The 25011-nt window shown below is 42.3% G+C and overlaps 1 protein-coding gene and 1 long non-coding RNA gene across 3 annotated transcripts in view; both read left to right on the top strand.

The window, feature by feature from the left end:
• Positions 1 to 25011, top strand: part of LOC105920858 (cell migration inducing hyaluronidase 1) — a 470202-nt gene that overhangs the window by 145425 nt on the left and 299766 nt on the right. The window lies entirely within an intron of this gene.
• Positions 1320 to 3070, top strand: LOC118558297. The gene is made up of 2 exons (XR_004928286.1): positions 1320 to 1735; positions 2391 to 3070. It is a non-coding gene; the product is annotated as an uncharacterized LOC118558297 (long non-coding RNA).

Consider the following 25011-nt stretch of genomic DNA (forward strand, 5'->3'; position numbering starts at 1 on the left):
AAAGAGTTCTTGAAAAATAGAACTTAGGAAGCAGAACAAACATATAAAGTCTATACAAATAAATTAATAAGCATTATGAGATCTAGTAAAAGAAATTATTATAGCAAAATTCTGGAAGAAAATAAACCAAATATTAAAAAAACATAGCGTGTACTAAATCAAATAATTAAAAAGGGTAGCAGTTCTATTTTTCCTAATTACTTTTTAACAAAAGAGAAGTGACATTGTAAAATGAATTTAATAAATTCTTTGCTGATATTGGGCCACACTTGGCAGAGGGGATAAATTCTAATTGTGATGACAATGATATCGTAGGTAATATAATACATTTAAATAAAACTATAGTTTTACAGGGTAAAACTGAAAATGAAATTATTACAATTGTTAAAAAATCTTAAAGTAAAAAATCAGAAGACTGGAATGGATTAGATATGTCAGTGTTAAAATAAATCATTGAGTATATTGCCAAACCACTTGCACACATTTGTAACCAGTCCTTGCAGTTAGGCAAGTTTCCAAAAAAGATGAAAATTGCTAAGGTTATTCCTATTTATAAGGCTGGGGACAAGCACAATTTTTCTAATTACAGGCCGATATCCCTTTTATCTCAATTTTCAAAAATATTGGAAAAAATGTTCTATAAAAGATTATATAATTTTATTGTAAAGCATAACATTCTCTGTGAACAGCAATATGGGTTAAGACCTGATAGGTCCACGGCTCTGACACTTGTTGATCTTGTGGAAAGAATATCTGATGCCATTGATAATAAACAATACACTGTAGTGGTGTTCTTAGACCTAACTAAAGCTTTTGATACTGTTAATCATGAATTATTGCTTAACAAAACTTTCTAGATATGGAATTAGGGGTGTGGCTCCTTCTTGGATTAAGAGTTATTTGGAGAATAGATCACAATATGTCCACATTAAAAATACTGATTCGCAACTGCTGACAATGACCACTGGTCTACCGCAGGGGTCAGTGTTGGGTCCTTTACTATTTATCCTTTATATTAAAGGTATACTATGCAACCGGGGTTGATTTTCCAGCGAGGCTCCCCCCACTGGGCGAAAGTAAAAGTGCACTGTCGTAAAGATGCTCAGCTGTTCTGGTTTCTCTGTCAAGCCAGGCGCGGTTGTTTTGAGCTTAGCAGACAGGCGAACGCAACGACTCTCGCGGTCTTGCACGAGACTTCTGAGCCTGTGTGTGCGGGCCGAGGGCTCTTGCAATTGCAAGTGCGGTATTTCCCCCACAGACCACCAGGGCGGCCGAGAAAACCTTTGTTCGACCTGAAATGACTCATTTAATCATCCAAAACGGTATAGAACACATTAATTAACTGAAAAATGTTGCATAGTATGCCTTTTAATGATATATGTTTAGTCTCAAAAATATTACATTTTATACTATTTGCAGATGATACTAATATCCTTAGTTCTGGTAAAGATTTAAAAACCTTATTGGAGGCAATAGAAAAATAATTGAATATATTAAAATGTTGGTTTGATTCAAACAAATTAACCTTAAATCTAAAGAAAACAAAATTTATAATATTCACAAATCATGCTATTAATGTGCACACAAAATTTAAAATAAATGACAGATATCGAAAGAGTAAGTGGTGTAAAATTTGTTGGGGTAACAATACAAAATAAGTTAAGTTGGAAACCACATATTGACTATATCAGATCAAAGTTATTTAAAACATTGGCAGTGTTATATAAATTTAAAGGTATACTATGCAATCGGGGTTGATTTTCCAGCGAGGCTCCCCCCAGAGGGCGAAAGTAAAAGTGCACTGTCATAAAGATGCTCAGCTGTTCTGGTTTCTCCGTCAAGCCAGGCACGGTTGTTTTGAGCTTAGCAGACAGCCAAACGCAACGAAAAGTCGAAAAACCTAAAGTACAAACAATGACTAACACAGTGAAAGTATGAACATCAGGGTTTCCCGCAGCGCTATCTTGGCGAATCTGCCGCCGCGGCGGCCACGGCCACCTCTTCAAACTCGCGTTACCGCCTCGCCAACATTAAAAAAAAAATAAAAATAAAATAATAATAAAAAAAACTTGATATGCTTGCATGTTTATTTGACGTTAACACGCGGTTCTTCGTTGTTGCATTTTGAGCGTGCATATAGTGAATGGCAGGGCAAAAACACATGGAGTTCTCGCGGTAAAGCAAGACCGACTCTCGCGGTCTTGCACGAGACTTCTGAGCCTGTGGGTGCGGGCCGAGGGCTCTTGCAATTGCAAGTACGGTATTTTCCCCACAGACCACCAGGGCGGCCGAGAAAACCTTTGTTTGACCTGAAATGACTAATTTAATCATCCAAAACGGTATGGAACACATTAATTAACTGAAAAATGTTGCATAGTATGCCTTTAAAGGCCTTTTAAATCAAAAAACATTATATCTCTTGTACTGTTCATTAGTTTTGCCTTACCTGATGTACTGTATTGAAGTGTGGGGAAACACCTATAAAACTAATTTAAACCCTTTGTTCATAATTCAAAAGAGAGATATTCGAATTGTAAATAAAGCAGATTATAGAGAGCATACAAACCAATATTTTGTACATTTAAAAACATTAAATTAAATAAAATTTAAAATTTCAGAAAACCAAAAGCAAGAACAAATGTAAAACAACATTGTATTTCTTTTGTTGGGGTTGATGTGTGGAAAAAATTAGATCAGGAGCTAAAAGACTGTACAACAGTAAAAAAGTTTAAAAACATATTTAAGAATAATACGATAAAAAATTATGAATCATGTGAATGCAGTTAAGAGCTTAGATACTGGGTGCGTTACCTTTTTTCCCCACAATATGTTATTATTGTAGAATAATACTTTTCCTAAAATCATATGTTGGTATGTATTATAAACGGTAGCCTTTTTATCTTTTTTCTTTTTTTTCTTTTGCTTTCTAGTCCAATGTAAATTCTCTTTGCAGGGTAGCCATTATAAGCTTATTGCTTCTGCCAATACACCCTTTTTCAGACTGTTTTAATTTATGTTATATGGACATATACTGTCTTTATTATATACTTGTGTGTCTGAAATAAATAAAGGTATTTATGCTGGAACAGGAGGCCTGATCTGATCAGTTCCTGGCAGATGAGATCTATCCAGCAGCGTCGATAACTCAAATTATAACTGCAGTTAGAGTTTACCGTTACTCCTTTATCACCAATCCAATGAAAATGTTTCTGTTTTAATGTCAGATGTTAACACGAAAAGTGGTAACTCTATATTCTGAAAGACCATGCAACTGTGAACTGTGAACCTATACTCACTACTAAACCAAACATGCAAGATATATGTGGAAATAAAAGTAAAAAATGGATTGAAATAAGAGGTAGCAAATCTTAGTTCACTCAGTTGTTTAAACATTACATTCAAGACGTCGGCACTGTCGCAGCAGCATTAAAAGACAAACAGCTTTGAGAGTCCAGCTGGACTCTCAATGTTTTCCACTAAGCTAGCTACAGCTTAGCCAGTTGCACCTCCCCAAGATGGTGACTATGATGACACGTGACCCTTTACGCATCACCTTGCGTGATACGTAAAGGGGGAGGTCTTAATGACGTAATCAACGCTTACGCTGATGTGGGGTGGCACCTTGATTAAAGAGGCAACCTGAATTAGAGATTCAAGAGAAGGGCGTGAACCCAGGTTCACAAAGAGATTTAACTGATAAGGACAGGAAAAATAGAACGGGGGAAAGAATCAGCTCTCAGCGGAGCCACTTGTAAGAATCGCAAATCAACACAGCCAAAATCACTTTCAAAATGCATGCACATACAACAGAAAATATTCAGCGGTTAAAACAACTCCGTCTTGGAGTAAACAAGCATTAAACTAAATCCTAATAATACTGCCCAGGCATGAAATGTTTCACCTTATGGGTGAAAATATAAATAAAAGGGGAAAATCCTGTTTACTTGTGTTGTCTCAGGGGAAGTCCCAGCTCCAGATCCGCGGACGTCCAGGAGCACTTTGGCGAACGCAGGTCCGTCAGGCAGCAGGAGAAGGGGGGAAATCCCAGGAGTCTCTGGGCTCTTCGGGTGCTTTGTTTGGCCAAAACCAAAGCGTGGTCCCTTTACGACCACCGGGAGATAAACGGCTCTCAGTCTTCGATCGAAGTGGGTTAGGAAGTACTTTTTAGAGTCGACCTCCTGCATCAGCAGTGCAGGGATAGAGTTGCTTCGGTAAATCTCGGTCCAGCGAGAAGTTCGAGCAAGTGGTGCGTAGGGTGGAAACCCACGGAGTGAAACAGCTGTGGTGTCTTCCCAGTCTGGCAGGCCGCCAAGTAAGAGTGAATGAGCGCAGCGCGTCCATCTCTTATAAAACCTTTGCCATAGTAACTTTATCTGTCATCCGTCGTTAGGGGTGGCGGCCATTTTGGGCCGTGTTGCATGATGGGAGTTGGTGGCCATTTTGACCCCGTTACATCATGGGAAATGCAGTCTGTCACGTCCCGAACTAATGCAGGCTATTACATCCTGAACTGGCGTAACATACCCCTCTTTAGCTTTGAAGAGTGGGATGCTGGTCACAGTCTTTAAAGCTACAACCAAGTCTGTTCTGGCGTGACGAAAATCCATTGTGCATGAGTGGAACAACCTAATAGTCCTTCTAGTAGTCCTTTGGGATTCATGCAGTTCAGTTCATCATCCAAGAGGAAGAAAAGAAAAAAGCATTTATTGTGTCTGGGTCAGTGACCTAGCCTGGGCAGAACTAAGCTATAGCTAATCATTGCAATTGGCTAATAAGGAAAACGATAATGTAATAAAAACAAGAAATGCAAAACTTCATAATCACCATTGTCCATACATTTATTGGTCATCAGGTTTGAAACTTTGAATAAAGGAAAGAAGAGAGGAGAAAGGGGAAGGGAAAGAGACAGTGGTTCGTAGTCTAATCAGCTTGTGGCCTTTGAGGGGCTGGTGCTACAAACCTGGGGGCGACAGGTGAGGGTGTCAATCTTGGTTTGCAATCCTGGTTTGATCTGCTTGTATGCTGCATACGCCATCGCGGTGGTGATGGTTCATCCAAATACAAGGAGAATCACAATAATGGTCATAATGTGAGTGTCGGTCGACCCTGTAGCTCCGGGGAAGCGAAGTAGAGGGACCAAGCTCAACTCTGATGGAGTGAGACTGAATTTAATCAGCTGGGTGCCTGCAAGTAAAAGTTGTCTTTCAATGCCTACATCAATGCTGAAATTGTATCCCTTAAAGACATCTATTATTTCAATCTCTGAGTCATATTTGTCAATGTCAAGGTGATGCAGAACCATGTTTCCAATGTGGACTACAGCACCTTGAGGTGGGGAACAGAAAATGGTTTGGTTGGGCAGTTTTAGTCTAGTAACTGTGTCATGCTGCTCGTAAGATAACAGGGCTTCTGCCTCTGGGGTGCTAACGAGCCAGCAGTTACCTACCCGTTCAATTTTGGTTTCCACACCTGCATCTTTAAGGGTCATTCTAGCCTGACAGTTTTGTTCAGGGAACTCATTCCTTAGACCATGCAGGTAATTGGTAATGTCTCTAAAAATGGATTGCTTCGACATACCCAGTGGATGTCCTTGGTTTTGGTACACAAATCCAAATTAGGGACTAAATAAAGTTTGGGGTCAGCATCATTATATGCTAACATTGATGGGGTTTGTAGGTGTACGTGGGTCTCACCTTGCCAAAAACCGACATGTAATACTGATTTAAGCCTATACACGTTAGCTCTTTCAATGATGGGAAGGTTTAGCATAAATCCTTCCGACTGTGGCTTGATAGGTTGAGTAGTCGTCTGGTTGAGTAGTCGTCTGGCAACCAGTTGAGTAGTCGTCTGGCAACCAGAAGGTTATGGGTTCGATTCCAGCTTCCCCTTGCCACATGTCGATGTGCCCTTGGGCAAGGCACTTAACCCCAAGTTGCCTACCGAGCTGCATCTCGGTGTATAAATGTGTGCGCGTTAGTGAGAGCGACTGGGTGAATGTGGCTATAGTGTACAGCGCTTTGGGTGGTCAGCATGACTGGAAAAGCGCTATATAAGTTCAGTCCATTTACCATTTACCATCCTATCTCCAGTTGTCAGGATTTACAAATATTGGAATTGCACTACCTAGGCTGTACGCCAGGTGTGTTTGTGGTGGTTGCAGGGTTTCACTAGAGGCAGATTTGAGAATCTTTTCAACCAAATCTACTTGTACCGGGTACAGAGGAATCCGTCCTTCAGCAAGGCTATTTACGGATGAACTAACCTCTCGAGTGAGGTCCTGCACTAAATCTCTAACAACCTGATTTTACATCATGTCATTCTTTACCACTTCTGTGAGCGTTTCCAAAGCATGCATGGTGTTATTGATGAGCGTGAAATTATAGACGTGAAGTTATGTATGGACATTTGTTTATTAGTGTCTGTTTAAAATGTCCTGATTGAACATGCACTTCTCTTCGGCAGGGGCAGAGTTAGGCTCCGTTTCCTGTGAAGAGAGTTTGGTGGACGGTTTAATGTGGTTCGCATGAACCCATTTGTACTCTGGACTTTGCATGCTGGCTTCTAGGTTCTTTTGAGCCCACGCAAAGTCGTTCGGAGATCGTCTTTAAAATTTGTGATGTACTGGTGTGCCGTGTAGGCGGTTGTCAAACTGACGTATTCGGGCTGGTAGATGAGATGCAGGGTTATTTGTCTCCCTGTCATCATCTCAAAAAGTGTCACCCCTGTGGAGCATGGTGAGGTAGAGCGGATTAGCATTAGGACCAGGGGAAGCTTTATGTCCCAGTCCCTGCCGTGGCTGCTGACATGTTCATTTAACATGCTGACCATGGTGCAGTTCATTCGCTCTACCTGTCCTGATGACTGTGGGTTGTAGGGGATGTGGAATTTAACTTCCACACCCAACATGTCGAAAAGCGCGGTCATAATGTTTGATGTGAAATGTGTTCCTCTGTCTGAGTCGATGGACAGGGGAAGGCCCCACCGGCTGAAAGTGTGATTTAGCAGCAGGACTGCTGTGGTGAAAGCGGTGTCATTCTGTGCCGGCAAACATTCGACCCATTCTGTGAAGCTGCATGTTATTGTTAAAAGATATTTGTTACCTCTTGACGATTTGGGGACTGGACCGCTCCTGTCAATCTGCAAATGTGACCATGGAAATGTAACCCCCCTTCGCTGAAGCAGGGCTCGGTCTAGTGGTTGTAACTGACTGCAGGTTAAGCAGCCCTGTACATATACCTGGGTGTCCTGGGCCATTGAAGGCCAGTGCGCCACCTGTTGGAGAGTTTTGAAATTAGCTTTGTAGCCTCTGTGTCCTCCTACTGGTGAGTCATGGACATGTGTCAATATGATCCCACAATGCGGTACCGCGCACGTGACAACACTGTCTCAAGAGCAACGCCCCTTTTGCCGCTTAGGTAGGGCATACAGGAGAGAACGCATACAGGAGAGAACGCACGGATAACGGATATGACCGACTTTACAGCCGTTAAACTTTCCCAAGACGATATCCCAGGCACACGGATTACTGGTCGCACTGTCGAAGAACACACCAACGTTCAGCTCAAACGATGGCTTGAGTGTCGAGGGTTTAAAAAGACTGGAAAACTGGCCGAGTTGATGAACGGTAAGCTTTGTTTTTTTTTTCCTGCGCGGCGATCATGGCAGCGTCGGCCGTTTTTTTTTTTTTGTTGTTGTTGTTTGCAATCACCGTCCAGGAATGGGTATATGTTTAATGTTTGTCTCATTTGAAAAGTTTTTGAGTAAGCCTGGTAGCAGGCTATCATGTTAGCGCCTGCTACCATGATAGCCTATATGCTGTCATGGTAGCAGGCGCTACTTTATTAACATGTCGGCCACCAAAATACTCTTACCTTCCCTTGATGTCGCTGGAATTGGGTCAGGATGTTCTTCGGTTGTGCCCTTTCCTCAGACAAAATGCTTGCTACATATGTACTTGAATTTGGTAACTTTTTCCGGGTTGAACTGTTGTGTAGGCCGACCGCCCCGGTGTTCCAAGCGTACACATTTCTCCTTGGCAGTCTTGAAGAAAACATCCTTTATATGCGGCCGATCAGCGTAACTCGAGTCGCTGTTGCACGTTCCATAGCAACAATGTTTAAAAACCATGGTCTTAGATTTGGAAAAAGCAGTCGTTTACCGAGTAAAACCTAGGCTAACGCACGTCTGTTACAGCAAAACAACAGCGGCTTTCCGGAGTTTGCCCCACTGCGTACCACGTGATGTGACGTCATCGTGACGTTGTGTTTCTAAAAATAGCTCGCGCGCGGTACCCCATTGTTGGAATCTTTGGATCGAATTGGCTGAAACTCATGGAGCAGCTCTTTAAGTGCTGTTCTCTCTCTGTTTCAGTGGTCAGTGCATCAGCTTTTCCCAGCTGCTGCATAATTTCTGTTTTGAAACCAGGATAGGGCTCAGTGGGTGAGTCCCGGTTCTCTGGTTGATTTGGTGCTGGTTCTGTTGGATTGGTTGCTATCGCATAAATCAACAGGTTTCCTTCAGCTTCAAGCGTTGCACCACAAAGGGATCCAGCAGACAGAGCTTCATGTCGCCTGATTTAGATCATGTTGGAAGGAAAAGTAAACACGGTGTCTGGAGAGTCCTGTCTGCTGGTCAAGGATAAGGGCAGGTCTCCAATGACGGGAATGCTTAGCTCAAAGTTGTGGAAGGAGCTTTCAATGAGCACCCCAAGAGGTTTAGTCTCCACAACATGGATCGGCATGTGGGTTGGATTCTCCACCAGAAGGTAAGCTGAGCGGTTATTCAGCATAAAGTATGCACACCCCCGTTGCTTTCAGAAGCCGGCGAGGCCAGTCTGCTGAGAGCAAGTAGCGGCTCTGTTTTGTGTCAGCCAGATGGGGCTTTTCATGGCACAAAAAGCTGTACAGATCTCTGTTGATCATGGATTTTTCCAACCAAAGAGCCAGTAGCACATCTGGCATGAATGTGTTTTCCATGTGCACACCTTCGGCTCTCTGGGGTTATAGGGTTCAACTCCAGAGTGTTTAAGCAAGCAAAGGAAAGATGTGTTGCTGAAGAGAGATATTCTCTGATCGCCAAGAAGCGGTGGTGTGTCAGAGGATTCAGAAATTGGCTCTGTTGAAGGCAGAAGCTGTGTCAAGAGTTCTTTGGGCTCTTCTGAGCAGGTACCCTGGTGGATAAGGACGGACGGTCCACTTCCAGAAGTAAGAGGCTTGGGGGTCCTCACTTGGGCCCAAAGATGATCATGATGGCAGTCGATGAGTGGAGCTAACCTGTTCAACAGATCCTGACCCACAAGAAAAGGTTCTGTGTCCAACGTTCAGATGTAGATGGGTGCACTAGGGTCATGTCACACAAAGTGATGTCTAACCACACCCGTTTGGTGATGCATGACTGATCCTGAGTGTAGCTGGTGATGCCCACGTTACAGGTCTCCACCTGGAACGGTTTCCCAAGAGACACCATAGCTCTGGTCACCTCATTAAACAAATCTGAGCACATCAGACTGATCTCGGAACCTGTGTCTAAAAGAGCATTAGCAGTTACACATCCTCCTATAACTGTCGAGCAGTATAAGCGGCACGCATATTCACGATGGTTGAGCTCGCCTAGAAACCCTAGAAAATGGGTTTTCTAAACACCTGCTGATGGGATTTTAAAAGGTTGTTGATGATTTTTCGGTTGGTCCCCCCACTTAATCAGATAAACTCTGTTAGAGGGGGAGCCTTGTCCACGTCTAGTCATGCTGACGGGGGTTTTGGGCCTGGCTTCCCCGGAGGGTCGGCAGGATTGGATGATGGCAGGGACGGCTGTGGCGCGATCTGACGCACTGTTTCGGCTAGCAACCTGCGAAAAGTCTACTCCATCTCCTTTCTCATTGACTCTTCCATGCGCAGGTTCCAGCCTTTGTTGTCATGTGTGCTTTTAGGCTTTTCCGATCTCTGTTTGCTTACCATATTGGGCTGGATCCAGCCTGTGCCATTTTTGAAACCTCTCCCTATCCATGCTGTCATGCTAACCTCTCCTATCCTGAGAAGCTTTCTTCTGCTGCGGCTCAAAACCATGTTGCTTCTTGGACCCAAATCTAGTTTTAGGTTTGAAGGGAGGCTTCTCCTGTCCCTCCAAACCTAACCTAACCTCTTTTCTGGTTCCGCCTGAATCTGTAGAACCCTGTTATCACTGTCGGCTCCTTTGTTGACCCGGACATGTGTTTCCCATGCAACCTGCGCGTATTTCCTGATTTCCTGCATGGTAAGTCTCTTGGTTCTACAATGCATGGTAACCTCATATTGCACGCTTTCATGAAGGTTGTGGAGGAACAAAGATTTGAAAGTGTGGTCTTCCTCCAAGCCGGGAGCATTTTGTCCCTGAAAATAAGCAGCTCACAAGCGACGGTAATACTCCTTTGGTGCTTGGGTTCTCTTTTCTGAATAGCAAAAGCTCCAAGAGTCGCAGAGGCTGGGTCTGTGAACACAGAATATTCTTCCCTTAAAGCCTGACAAAGGGCTGAATAATGGTCATGTGTAGCTGGGGGAAGGGTTTCTATGAAAACATGGACACTTCTAGATGTGGTTTTCCAGATGAGCCTCAACTTTTCCCGAGCAGAGGGATTATATAAGTCTAGCAGACAGCACTCTACCTCTCTGAAATAGTCATCAATGGTGGATTCTGTATTGCTAGGATCAAAACGCTCTATGTCTCGGGCTAGGGACTCAAGCTGATGCATCCGCAGACCCTGTTCAGGAATCGGGGCTGGTCCATCTGAGTCCTCCTCTGACGACTCCTACATGCAGTAACCACAATAGGAGGGGGGCTCCAGTTCTGACCACCTACCTGGCATCGGCGGCCGTTCGTGGGACGCCGGGGTTCCCTCCCTGTCATGAACTCTTATCTGTGGACGCAGTTCAGAGAAGTGGGGTTCACCTGTGTCCCAGGAACGGTGCTCCTGTCGCCCTGGTGCGGGAAAAAGATCATAGCAGACAGTGCCAGGGGGCAGGTGGGAAGCAGGTGTTGTTCCATGATTTACATCATGCGAATCCCGCCCTAAGTTGTTTAGGCACTTCCTTCTGTACCACACTGCTACATCTGTCCTGAACTCCTTCATTTACTCTTCGTTCAGAAGATGCCTGAGGGCTCAATTCATCCAATGTCTTCCAGGTGTGACCCCCACGCTTTCCTTTGGGGTTCTCACACTCAGATCCTTCTGTCTGTAAGCTAGCGAGATCCTCCTCTCGCTCCTCCTTGAGATAACAGCTGCCCTGAAAACTTCCCTGTTCTAGCTTCCAAACTCTTTCCTCAGCTAAGATACGCCTTTCAAGCTCTCTGTTATGCAGATTGGTTTCTAGCTTTAACCTTCGGTGGTATAATGCAGTAAACTCACCTAGGACATCTGCTACCAATCTATCCTTTGGCCTGCTCTGGACCTCATCAACCAACTCCTAAATCCTTTGCTCACAGTCCTCTATGCCAAACTGATTCAGAAGGCTTTGTTCCTCCTGCATCATTTTAAGTAATGAGCTAAAGACACCTTGGGCCTCTGTTCCAACAGAGGGCTCTGAGTCTTCAGCTCCTTTGACTGTAGAATATGGAGATAAATTCCTGCCAAAAGGTTGCACACAAAAAAGTTTTGCACACAAATAAAACTTGGTTTGCACACAAAAAGATATGTGACACAAAAAAAATTGTTTTGCAAACTGTTCGCCAACCTTGCACTCAAAATATCATTTCTAAGTTTTCCTCGAGTACAAAATGGTCTGTGCTCGCACAAAAGAGCCTCTGCTCGCACAAAACAGCCTCTGCTCGAGTACGAAACAATCCCACCCCTGCTGCGGTAAATTTGTGCCAAAAGTCACAAAGAACAACAACCATTGAGTTGTTGTTGTTCAGACTTCCCGACAGCAGGGGGCGCACCCGAAAGAAACTGAAATGCGCCGGTTTGGAAAGACGTGATATCACAGCTAACAGCATCAGCACCCGACAGGTAACTTTCAAAACTTTCCCGGTGAAAAAGTAATAGCTCACTGATAGATCATGTAAGATTTCAGTTAAAGGTACTGTTTAGTTTTATCTCTGATCTAAAAATGCTGTAAAACGGACTTTTTAAAAATAATGTATTTAAACCATGATTTAACTCTCCTTTCAGAATTCAACGTCTTTGGAGAGACGTGTGGTGCGCAGGAGCTAGCATATACAACAATGTGCTGCACTCAGGAGAAGACAACAGTTTGCTTGACCTGTCAAACATGTTAGATAACTTCTGTTGTCACTATTTATTTGTCCTAAGACTACAACCAAGTTTTCACACCATCAGCAGTTGCTGGGATGACCATTCACTCAGAACTGAGGGGAATCTAACACTTAGTCAGTTATGGGAGATGGGAAGCATCCAGCATGCTGTCGTAGAACCAGAAATCACAGAGGTAAGATGGATTTTTTTGTGCTTGCTACTATACAGTTTCTCACATTAATGCATATATTTCAAACCAGAAATGAATATATCTGATCTTTTATCTGATCACTCCAATACAACAAAACATTGAATACATCAGAGAGGTGGCATTGAAACTGTTTTCTTTGAAATGTGTTTATTATTAAAATAATTAATGGATTTTGGAGTCTTTTTTTTTTCCAATCATTAGCTCCATGAATTAAATTATATTCAGTATGTTGTAGCAACAGAATCATGGCCTCTTTTATATTCTCTATATATCTCCATCTTTCTTGCAGGGACTCTGCCTGCCTCATATTGACTGGGACAACAGTGGACTACTTAAAGACCCACACTGTGGGGTCACTATTTCTGAAACTGGCAATGTGTTGAGCCCCAAACAACTGGTAGCACTGAGGGCAGCCATGGATGCACTGGGATATTCTGAATCACATGGCTCAGATATATATGTTGCTACTGTCCAGTATGACACTTTACGAGTTTAATCTTACTGTGGTTATCATTGTTGCAAAAGGTTTTCAAGTAATAAAATCTAGCCAGGAAAATATAACTAAGTTATAAAAATGTAGAATTGCTGGGATTGTGATAGTAAATGTGTAAGGTACTGTATAAACCTTTTGAAAATGCTGAGGTTATTGGAAAAAAAGGGGCACATGGGGCTGTTACTAAAACTGAGGATGCAAACATTGTGGGACAATTAAACAGTCCTTTGTTTTCCACATTGCATAATAAACATACCCTTTGATAAAGTCTTCATTTCCAATTCTTACCAATATTAATCAAAGTCAATACACCTTTTCCACAAGGATTGCTTTTATTGTTGAAATTAAGACTGAAAGAACTCCATAAATTCTTCAGGTTTTTCCCAGTAAACAATCCATGTATTACCTATAAAACGGGCTGTATTAAAAAAAACTGGCTATGAACTATGGAAAACAGGACTATGAAAAACAATTTCTGCATGTAAGACTGTTAGGAAATTTAGAACAATCTCAAATCTGGCCTTTTTTTTCCTAAACTTTGTATTCAGCCTAAACGGCTCCACTAAGAGCTATGAAGGACATGCTGCAACAGTTACTGATCAAAGTAGTTAATACTGGGAACTAAAACGGTTACATATTAAGTTATTTTTTAACAAGCCCAAATCCTCTGTCGCGTGTTTAAAGATTCCATCAAATCCTGAATTGTTCAAGTCTTGGTAGTCTTGTGATGGAAGTCAACCTGGTAGACTACCAGGGCTACTTTCCATGGTGAGAGTTCATGTAGGAGCCTTCCATCCAGCCCAGAACTTTGATGGCCTTCACCTCATCAGTGGATGCTGGAAAACAGATATATGTTATGGTTATGTAAAAGATAATACTCCTCTTAAAGAAAATAATAAATCACCACTAGAATGAAAACAAACTTTTCAAGAAAATATCTGCCCATGTGGCCAATTCAATTTTTGCCATGGCCAAACCAATTTTATTAAGTGCACAACACATTTGCAATTGGGCACAGATGACCTCATTTTTACTTTGAAGAAATTAAGGAGTTAGAAAGGTAGCGAGATATAATCTAGATCTGCTGCTATATGCTTTACTTGTAACATTCATATTTATGTTAGAAAACACAATTGTTAATTAATTTCCTTACCAATTTTCATATATTCAATATCCACTTGTAGTAATTATTTTAAATTCCTTAACAATCCGTTTTGCACATAAGCATACATGCATTGGTTTGACAGTTTTAGGATAAATTACCAAATCCAAACACCAATTTAGGTTTACACCAATAAGAACAATAGTCAGTCATTTGAAAACAACATAAAAACCACATTATAATCTGTTAACAATGCATTTATTTGGGTATCCACTCAAGTACTATTTATTTGACACAACACAGTAAAGGGAGAAGCCAACCACAGGGGTTACATTACAAAGCAAAAGTTGTTTTAGCAGGGCGTTCAACCTAAGGCTAGCTTTCACGTTATTTGCCCTAAAAAGTAACATGGTCCCTTACTGTAACATAGCAGGGCCTTTAACTGAAATCTTACATGATCTATCTGCATAGTGAGCTATTACTTTTTCACCGGGAAAGTTACCTGTGGGGTGCTGATGCAGTTAGCTGTGATATCACATCGTTCTTCCTCAGCCAAAAAACGGCGCGTTTCAGTTTCCACTGCATGAAAAGTGAGATTTTCGTCCCCGTAAACGACCGCAGATCTCCCTCATTTTTGGCAGTTGACGACAATTTGCAACCCGCGCTTGTCGCCGTTTGTCAGTGCCACAAATTGTTGGAACCGGACAATGACGTATGTGGAGAGCGATCAGCTGTACTAATGGCCCTAATTAGCATATGAATGCAGCAAAACCGCTATATACAACTATATACAATGCGAGGATCCATGTGCCTCCTCGGGGTTGTAGGTAACTGCTGGCGGCGTTCTTTCCGAGGCAGGTCCGTTGTGCAGACGCCTACTGTGCGTGGCTCTGTACTTCGGCGTCGCCTCTAACCGGGACTGCAGCTTCACACAGAGTTCAGAGAGATCAGGTGTTGTGCACAATTCTGTTCCCCCATGAAAATCTGTTTCCCCTGTGTCGGCAACGCGCTTTGCAGCCGTTTTCCCGGCATTTCTAATTGATTTCTCGGTAAAACAACTCATATAATCATGTCAAGGTTGTAACAGTCAGTTTAATCGGCAGCTGTGTACAAAATTGTAAAATAAAAATAAATAAACGAGGTCTTCTTACGCTGTTTTGTGTTATTTTAAATGGCAAGATAAACGGTCTTTTTCCAACTTTTGTCACTTTAACCTAACAAATAAAAGTAAGCCACCAAACACTATTCTAGCACGTAGTGTGTATTTATGATTTTACATTGCTGAAAGAGAAGGATGGGATGGCTGATAGCAGGACACAAACATTATGGCTGTTTCTCAATTCACGAGAACGCAAGCGCGCCTAAGACTTCCTGAAAACACAAGAGTGTAGACTTCCCAGTACATGTAATGTAAAATATGACCGTTTACAGGATTAAGGAAATTTCTTGTATACTACATACTATCACACATAATTTGAGAATTTAGAAACATTTGCTCTTTATTTCCCAAAGTTTTCGGGAGATGTCTGAAAGACCTCGTTTATTTATTTTTATTTTACAATTTTGTAAACAGCTGCCGATTAAACTGAAATTAAATTAAACTCGACATGATTATAGGAGTTGTTTTACCGAGAAATCAACTAGAAGCACTGGTAAAATGGCTGCAAAGCGCGCTCCCGACACGGGGGAAACAGATTTTCACGGGGGAACAGAATTGCGCACTACACCAGCCTACGAAATCACGGCGGCCGTACAATCCATCCAGAGACCACGCCAACAACGCCATCTTCTTCGTCAGACATGCGGTCTACGGTGGCGGACTTCCAGAGTTCCACCTCGTCATCCGCTAGGCTGGAAAACAATTAAATGAAAGTGGTATGAATAAAAATCAAACGCAAGTCACAGTAACATTAAACAAGGAAGGAGAAACAGTAAAAACAAGTCACTTACACACAATATCATCTTTATCAGCATCGTGTAAATGTGGACTTGCAGATATTGCTCATAGCAAATAGGAGGTCACCGCCTTGCTCCGGTTCATAGCACCTGCAATTTGTCTCCGCGTTGTGAAGACGGCATACTGCTTCCTGTAAATGAAAATACACTTTAATAAAGCTTGTTCTTTTGCAAGGCTACTAGGCTAATCTTAGCTTTGGTTTTAGGCTAGGCTACTTTTAGCTTAGCTAGCAGTCACCGAACTCATTCTTACCGCAAGCTTGGGATTGTGCACCCGTCTTCTCTTGTTGGAGTTCTCCCACACAGTTGTTCGACTGCAGAGCCGCCAACTTGTCCTCTATGGACAGCAACCTGGAGTTTACCGAATTCTGCAGTTGAGTGAACCGCTCATTCATATCGGCACTATTAAGCTGACGAGACGGTTCACTTCTTCTTCTTCTTTCGGTTTTTGTGGCGGTTGGCAACTAACTTTAATGGTGCATTACCGCCACCAACTCGACTGGAGTGTGGTACTGGAGTCTAACCTTTCGTAATTGCAAACAAATAAAACAAACAAACAAACATAACGAAACAAACCAATCAAAACAAAACAAACAAAAAGATCATACTAAATTATTTTAATTAGTCCTGTATTCCTCAGGAAGCCAATTACATAGTTTACACTCATTTCCCCTGTGTTTTTTTGCAGAATTTCTTCTAAGTTTAGCCTCATTTGTTCTCCTTGTAATTGTAAGACTAGTCTTTGTCTTTCTTCCTGATATCTATTACAGTGTACAATAACATGCTCTATAGTCTCTGGACTACCACAGAATTCAGTTGCCACCAGCATGCTTCTTCATTATTTTATTTTTTTCAGTGTCCTGTCTAGCAATGTGGCAATAGGAATTGATGTCTCAATGCCAGATAGAGCTCGACAGATTTTGCTTTTACAAGTGGAGCGAGCAGCTGTCGCCATAGTGCTCTACTTGATTTATGCTTGTAAATAGCTTTATTGTGATTGCTGCAGGGAGAATTACAAATTATATGGACATTACAATGGTAGAGTAAAGGAAGAACAAAAAGTGAAAGAGAAAGAAAATAAAAAAAGAGTAGAGGTGAAAGAAAGAAGAGATAAAAGGGAGAGAATGATAAAACCTTCTCCGTCTGCTCCGTCACCTGGAAAGAGAGATGCAAAAAGAACAGCACAACCAACAGACATAAAGCAACAGATACAATCAAATAACACCTAGATGCCATTGCTAAATCATATATATTATTATGTAAGCTGAGATGTGTAATGTGATACTTGAAAAAAGAAAGTGAAAGAACATAAATAAATAAATAAATTATAAGATTACTGTATATAAGTGAACATTTAATACCTGGGACCCAGCACCTGTGGGAGTTTGTGAGAGTGCACTAGATTAGGTGAAAATTATCCAGAAGGAAATAGCTTGATAGTGGTTGTGGAGAACCAAAGGCCCGCCTTCCCCGAGCACAGAGGCAGGAGTCAAGAGACCCATAATCCCGGACTCCCAAAGGGGCCCCTAAAGCAGGGCTACCAGGAGGGGCCGACACAGGATATCTGCAACCCCTCCCCCCCAAGGAAAGAGTAGAGACGACCCCGAGGAAATCCCCCAGCCACCACAATGCCGACGTCCCCAAGAGCCGCGGGGACGAGCCCGTGGGCTCCGCCGGCAGCTAGCCCCGCGAAGTGGTCCCGGCCATGGGCCCTGGGGGCCAGAGGCCCCAGGGGCGCCCCGCCCCCACGACGGGGGCCCCGGCCGCCCCCCGGGGGGCCAGGCCCCGTGAAGAAGCCGCCGGGAGTGGGCCGGCGCAAGCCCGGGAACCCGCCCCAAACCCGAAGCCCACCAATGCGCCAGAGGGCCAAGGCGCCTGCCAACGCAGCGGAGGAGGGCAGGACGTGGGGGGATGGGCTCCGCACCCAGCGGAGACTTCAGATGTTCTTGGGAGAGGGAGCGGACCACACCCATACCTGGAAAAAAAAAGAAAAAAAAAAGGAGAACTCATTCACACCATCCCTGCTTTGTGCCCCACTCACCACACACAGAGTAAAAAAAAAGACGCTGTACACACATTCCCACATAACACTCGCATCCAACACTGACCAGAGGGGGGGGGGGGGGTCACCCCAAATCGACTATACGACTGCTTGTGCCCGACCCCCGGCCCCGCCCCCGGACCAGACGCCCCCCGGACCGGGCCCCCCAAAGAGGGCGGGCCAACATGACCCGTACGAGCCACCCAGCCAGAGCCCCCCTCACCTCATCATGAATGATCCAACCAAAACTTCTGACTTGAACATTTCCACGCTCTTGGCATTGCTTCAATACCAACTGACTCATATGAGACAGTCCACTGATAGCAATCAGCAGTTTCTTCTCATCAGTCTGCGGACTGACTGAAAGTTGTAGATTGCGTCCAAGGAGTTGAAGGGGAGTTGAAGGGGAGTTGAACGCGAGACGTGGGTAAACTCCCCCTGCAACCCCGATTTGCATTTGTATTGCTCACAGCATTTTCATTTACATGTTAAAGCCTCCCCTAGAATTAGGAGGAGGGGGTGATGGGGGGACCACTGCCAAGCAAGGCCCACGTCAATTTCTGACAATTCACGGCAGTTTTCGGTGTTGCCTGCAAATTACCGTGAACAGCCGTTAACCTGAACTTCCACGACAATCTACAGTGCCGCATAATGACGAAAATCACACTTTTCATGCAGTGTTCTTTCGGGTGCGCCCCCTGCTGTCGGGAAGTCTGAACAACAACAACTCAATGCATCACGTGACTTTTGGCACAAATTTACCGCAGCGGTAGTGGGATTGTTTCGTACCAAAGCAGAGGCTGTTTTGTGCGAGCACAGACCGTTTTGTATGAGCACAGACCATTTTGTACTCAAGGAAAACTTATAAATGATATTTTTAGTGCAAGGTTGGCGAACAGTTTGCAAAACATTTTTTTTGTGTGAAACATATCTTTTTGTGTGCAAAACAAGTTTTATTTGTGTGAAAAACTTTTTTTGTGTGCAACCTTTTGGCAGGAATTTATCTCCATAAAAGAACTTTTGCTATCCATTCTTTGTCACAGCTATGGATAGCAACACAACAACTGTAGCTTGGCAATACACAACAAAAACACTGTAGTTTAGCTCAGCGCTAAACAACAACTGCTAACCTGTTGAGTAGTTTGACTTAACTGTTAACAGCAACACGCACTATGACTGACACTTTACTGCAGTAAGTGTTCAAATACGTGTGTTTAATCCAGCTGCGCAGGGGAAAATCAACCCTGTGACTTACAACTCCTATGTTTAGGAACGTTTAATATGCTTGTTTACTTTCTGAATATTAACTGTGAGTGACATGGACCACTAACCTTTCGGCCAGTAACTAAGTGATAATGTTGTGGCTTTGTTTGTGATGTAAGTTATGTAAAAATAGGTGCTTTACACATGTGGAAAATAGCAAAGAGTTTTTTTGGAAATTCAGAAGTGACTAAGAATGACAGTGAAAACCACTAGATTACAATCTTAGTTTCAAAACCACAGCTCAATTTTAATCACTTGTGATAAGCAGAAGGGGGAAAATATAATAATAATAATAATAATAATAAGTGTGTGTGTGTGTGTGTGTGTGAATGGTTGTTTGTCCTGTCTGTCTCTGTGTTGCCCTGCGACAGACTGGCAACCTGTCCAGGGTGTACCCCGCCTCTTGCCCGTTGAACGCTGGAGATAGGCACCAGCAACCCCCGCGACCCCATGAGGGATTAAGTAGGTCAGAAAATGGATGGATGGATAATAATAATAATAATAATAATAATAATAATAATAATAATAATAATAATAATAATAATAATTAAAAAAGGAAATTTGAAAGAAATAAAAAAATTATAAAACGTTGGGAAAATAAAATTATTAAAAGAAATAACCATAAAGAAAGTTTTTAAGGAATTGACTTTCAAATATACCTCAGGCAAACCAAGTGTTTTCGCCTGAGTTTTTAACCATGACTGCAACTACCTATTCTGGCCACCAGATAGAGGCAGGGTGCCCTTCACCTTGGGGAGACTGCTGTAATTACACAAAATGTCCAGCCGATGGGATTGTGTCCCTCACCAAACAATTATGCTGCAATGACACACAACGTCCACCAGATGTAGGCAAGGTCTCTCTTTTCACAGCAAATTATTGCACACAGAAGCAGACGCTAGATGGTGCTGTATGTTCTAGTCATTTCAGTATAACTAACTCCAGGTTTAGAAATCAATATTCAAACCAAAGATTAACCACTTTAAACACCCACAAACACAAATATATTTAGTTGGAATGTTTCCTTAATCTATTATGATTGAATAGCCCTTTTGGCAAGGTGCTGCAATCAAAATGTGCTGGAATATGGATTGTGTTTATTCAATTCAAAAGTTGCTGGTCATTCATCTAGTCTAAAGAAACACCAATAAGATAGATTTCGCCCACACAGGGACGCCAATTTAATTATATGCCAGAAGCTGTTTAAATATTATTAATATTAATTATAATTTGGTATTATAATTTTGATAATAGGTAATTCAAACTCAAATAGTAGCTATAACAAAATGTGGTGATACCAGCGGTAAGCTTGTAATAATTTATAACACTGATGCATTTATTAATTCGCTGTTATGGACTCATTTATCTGGAACAGGAGGCCTGATCTGATCGGTTCCTGGCAGATGAAATCTATCCGGCAGCGTCGATAACTCAAATTATAACTGCAATTGGAGTTTACTATTACTCCTTTATCACCAATCCAATGATAATGTCTCTGTTTTATGTCAGATGTTAACACGAAAAGTGGTAACTCTATATTCTGAAAGACCATGCAACTGTGAATTGGAATGAACACAAACAATTACTATTCCACAAGTTGTTGCTTTTATTGAACCAAAAGCATATCCCTGTTACAGTAATTCTCTGATTCAACAACATGGAACCTATACTCACTACTAAACCAAACATGCAAGATATATGTGAAAATAAAAGTCAAAATGGATTAAAATAAGAGGTAGCAAATCTTAGTTCACTCAGTTGTTTAAACATTACATTCAAGACGTCGGCACTGACGCAGCAGCATTAAAAGACAAACAGCTTTGAGAATCCAGATGGACTCTCAATGTTTTCCACTAAGTTAGCTACAGCTTAGTGAGTTACACCTCCCCAAGATGGCGACTATGACCCCGCCCGCCGACAGGGAAGGACAAACGGGTCAGTTGTCCTGGGCCCAGGACAAAGGGGGGCCCAAAATTGTTACTCTGACTCACCACTAAAATGGTCAGTGTCCGTCAGCATGCACGCTGACTGACACTCTGCTGCTCCCCCTCCCCTCTCCTACATGGCTCAGCGGCGCCAGCCAATCAGCATGCAGGCTCAGCTTGGCCCGCCCACTCTGCTCTCACACAAACTCAACACAAACAATTGCGCTGCTGAGAGAGACCGCAGCAGCGAAAAAACATGAACAGGGAAAGTAGCGCCGTTTGGCTTTATTTTATTAACGTAAATGAAATCAAGCTGTATGTTTTGTAAAAAGCAGGTTAATTTCAGTGGAAACACAACAAATTTATCTAAGCACGTGAAAAAACATGAGCAAGAAAACGTCGAGCAACAAACGGAGAGAGGAGACGAATCTTCTCTCATTGCCCCGACAGACCCACAGACTGACGTCACTGACTGAGGCGTTTCAGTCCTCCAGAGAACATCCAGGAAGATAGGAGCAGCAGTTGATATTAACTTTTAAAGTAGATATTATCTTTCATATGTTACTGGAACCCACACAGAAAATGTAATTAAGACCTTGAAAGAACCCAGCACATATTTCCTATTAAAAAGTGTTATTTAAGATAAGATAACATTAGCTAATCCTTTATTTATCCCACGACGGGGAAAATTATAGGATTAAAGCAAAAGGCAGGTGCACACAACACAGACAAAATTACATAAGGATTGAAAGATTTAAGAGGTGGAATAGGGAAAAACACTGAACATTATTATTATTATTATTATTATAAAATAAAAATCAGAAAACCCAAAAGGTCAACAGTTTCATGATACATCAAGCTTAGGGACTGGCTAATATACAGCAGGTCAAAAAAGGCCATGTTTTGGCTGCAGTGCTTGCTGTTCTCTTATGAATAAAAGATCAACTAGTGCACTAAATTCAATAGATGGGTTAAAAATATCCAGTATAAAATACAGAGATTCCCAGGGCATGAAGTATACAGTTAAGCTGACTTTTTTTTGGTGTGTGTGTGTGTGTGTGTGTGTGTGTGTGTGTGTGTGTGTGTGTGTGTGTGTGGTGGCGGCAGGTGTAGTGGGGGGGCCCAAAAAGACTGCGTTGTCCCGGGCCCTAGCAAAGCTGTCAGCTGTCCTGACTATGACGACCCGTGACCCTTTAAGCATCACCTTGCGCGATACTTAAAGGGGGAGGTCTTAATGACGTAATCAACGCTTACGCTGATGTGGGGTGGCACCTTAATTAAAGAGGCAGCCTGAATAAGAGATTCAAGAGAAGGGCGCGAACCCAGGTTCACAAAGAGATATAACTGATAAAGACAAGAAAAAGAGAACGGGGAAAAGATGGAAAAATCAGCTCTCGGCAGAGCCACTTATAAGAACCGCAAATCAACACAGCCAAAATCACTTTCAAAATGCATGCACATACAACAGAAAATGTTCAGCGGTTAAAACAACTCCGTCTTGGATTAAACAAGCATTAAACTAAATCCTAATAATACTGCCCAGGCACGAAATGTTTCACCTTATGGGTGAAAGTATAAATAAAAGGGAAAAATCCCGTTTACTTGTGTTGTCTCAGGGGAAGTCCCAGCTCCAGATCCGCGGGCGTCCTGGAGCGCTTCGGCGAACGCAGGTCCGTCAGGCAGCAGGAGATGCGGGGAAATCCCCGGAGTCTCTGGGCTCTTCGGGTGTTTTGTTTGGCCAAAACCAAAGCGTGGTCCCTTTACGATCACCGGGAGATAAACAGCTCTCAGTCTTCGATCGAAGTGGGTTAGGAAAAGTACTTTTTAGAGTCGACCACCTGAATCAGCAGTGCAGGGATGGAGTTGCTTCGGTAAATCTCGGTCCAGCGAGAAGTTGGAGCACGTGGAGCGTGGGGTGGAAACCCACGGAGTGAAACATCTGTGGTGTCTTCCCAGGCTGGCTGGGCGCCAAGTAACAAGAATGAGCACAGCACGTCCATCGCTTATAAAACTTTTGCCATAGTAACGTTATCTGTCATCCGTCGTTAGGAGCGGTGGCCATTTTGGGCCGTTTTGCATGATGGGAGTTGCATCATGTGAAATGCAGTCTGTCATGTCCCGAACTAATGCAGGCTGTCACGTCCCGAACTAATGCAGGCTGTCACGTCCTGAACTGGCGTAACACATTTTTCTCTACCCGCTTATCTATGCAGGATGGCGGGGGCTGCTGCCTGTCTCCATCAGTCTATGGGAGAGAGGCATGGTGCTTCCTGGACAGATTTATATTATTATTTTTTAAATAGTTATAGTTGTTTCGAATCCCCGCTCCGACTGTCTCAGTCGTTGTGTCCTTGGGCAAGACACTTCACCTGCATTGCCTGCTGGTGCTGGTCAGGGGGTTGGGTGGCACCGATATATGACAGCCTTGATTATGTCAGTTATCAAGGCTGCTGTATTACTGCAACAACACAGTAATCGTTCGCAAAGGAGCTGCAACAGGGCAGTCAAACTTTTTTACAGTAGCAGGCCACACACTATCAGGTAGGAGGGTGCACTTATGCCGGTGCCCGAGCCCCGGAGGGGAGAATTTTGAAAAATAGAGTCTCCCTGATGTATTTTGGAAGCTTTCAAGACAGGTGATTATTTAAACTATAAAGTCAGAGTGCATGTTTCAAATTGAATAAAAGGCAAAAAATGTGAATGATAAATTTTTCAAAAACAACCTTTGTTTTTTATTATTATTCTTAAAACATAATTTTTTCACATGATGTTATCATGTTTTAACAAGGTATGGTAATCTACATTTGCATAAAATTAGTTTAATTTGAAGTACTAGCACCACATAAAACAGATCAGATAAGGTGAAGTCTATTCATCTTATTATTATTATTCACAGTTCTGTCCTAAAAACGATCAAAACATTTCTTCACGAACAAAGTCAAATTTTTATGATAAAAATACAGGGTTTGAATTTGAAATTTAATTTACATGTTGAATTTATTTCAGTCATATAGCTCTTTCGAAATCTCCTCTCAGTTTAATTTCACTTGCACTTATCACACACACGATATATCATCGGCGAGGATTCTAGAGACGAACACAAAATGCATCCCCTGAAAAACTTTGATAATTTGCTGCTGTAATATTATATGTAATATTATAGATTTTTTAGAATAAAAAGCTAACAGATGTGCATAATCAAAAAATATCAGAAATACAATTATAGAGCATTCAGTATTGTAAGAAAGCCCACGCTATTTCTGGATAAATACATTACTGTTTGAGTTAGGTTCTATTCTGTTTTATGCCGCTTTCCTTGTAAGTTTGAAATATCCCATGCTCCTGAGTGCACCATAGCTTTCTGACGCTCGAGAAGGCATCACACTGGTCTATGAACTGTGCTGTGTAGATAGACGTTTGGTCTTCCGCTTAAGACAAAGCTTTGTGTTTCAAAACTCAAGTCGGCTCTCACGGTTTATTGTTGTGTGTGAATGACAAGAGACCATAACAAATAAATCAGCCGTACCTTCTCAAGAACCCAAATTATTCGCCTGCTTAAAATATAGGATAATTCACAGAATTTTTTAACAGTAACATCTCAAAATAAAGCACTAGCACAGTGAATAGTTCAAAAGTTAATACAGTACTTGAAATTTGAATGTGTGTGTGTGTGTGTGTGTGTGTGTGTGTGTGTGTGTGTGTGTGTGTGTGTGTGTGTGTGTTTATATAGTTGCAGTGTGATTATTTTCATTCTCAGATGGCCAATATAATGTACAACAACAACATAGAGTAAC

The sequence above is a fragment of the Fundulus heteroclitus genome, unplaced genomic scaffold, assembly GCF_011125445.2.
Source record: "Fundulus heteroclitus isolate FHET01 unplaced genomic scaffold, MU-UCD_Fhet_4.1 scaffold_121, whole genome shotgun sequence".
NCBI classification, from domain to species: Eukaryota; Metazoa; Chordata; class Actinopteri; order Cyprinodontiformes; family Fundulidae; genus Fundulus; species Fundulus heteroclitus.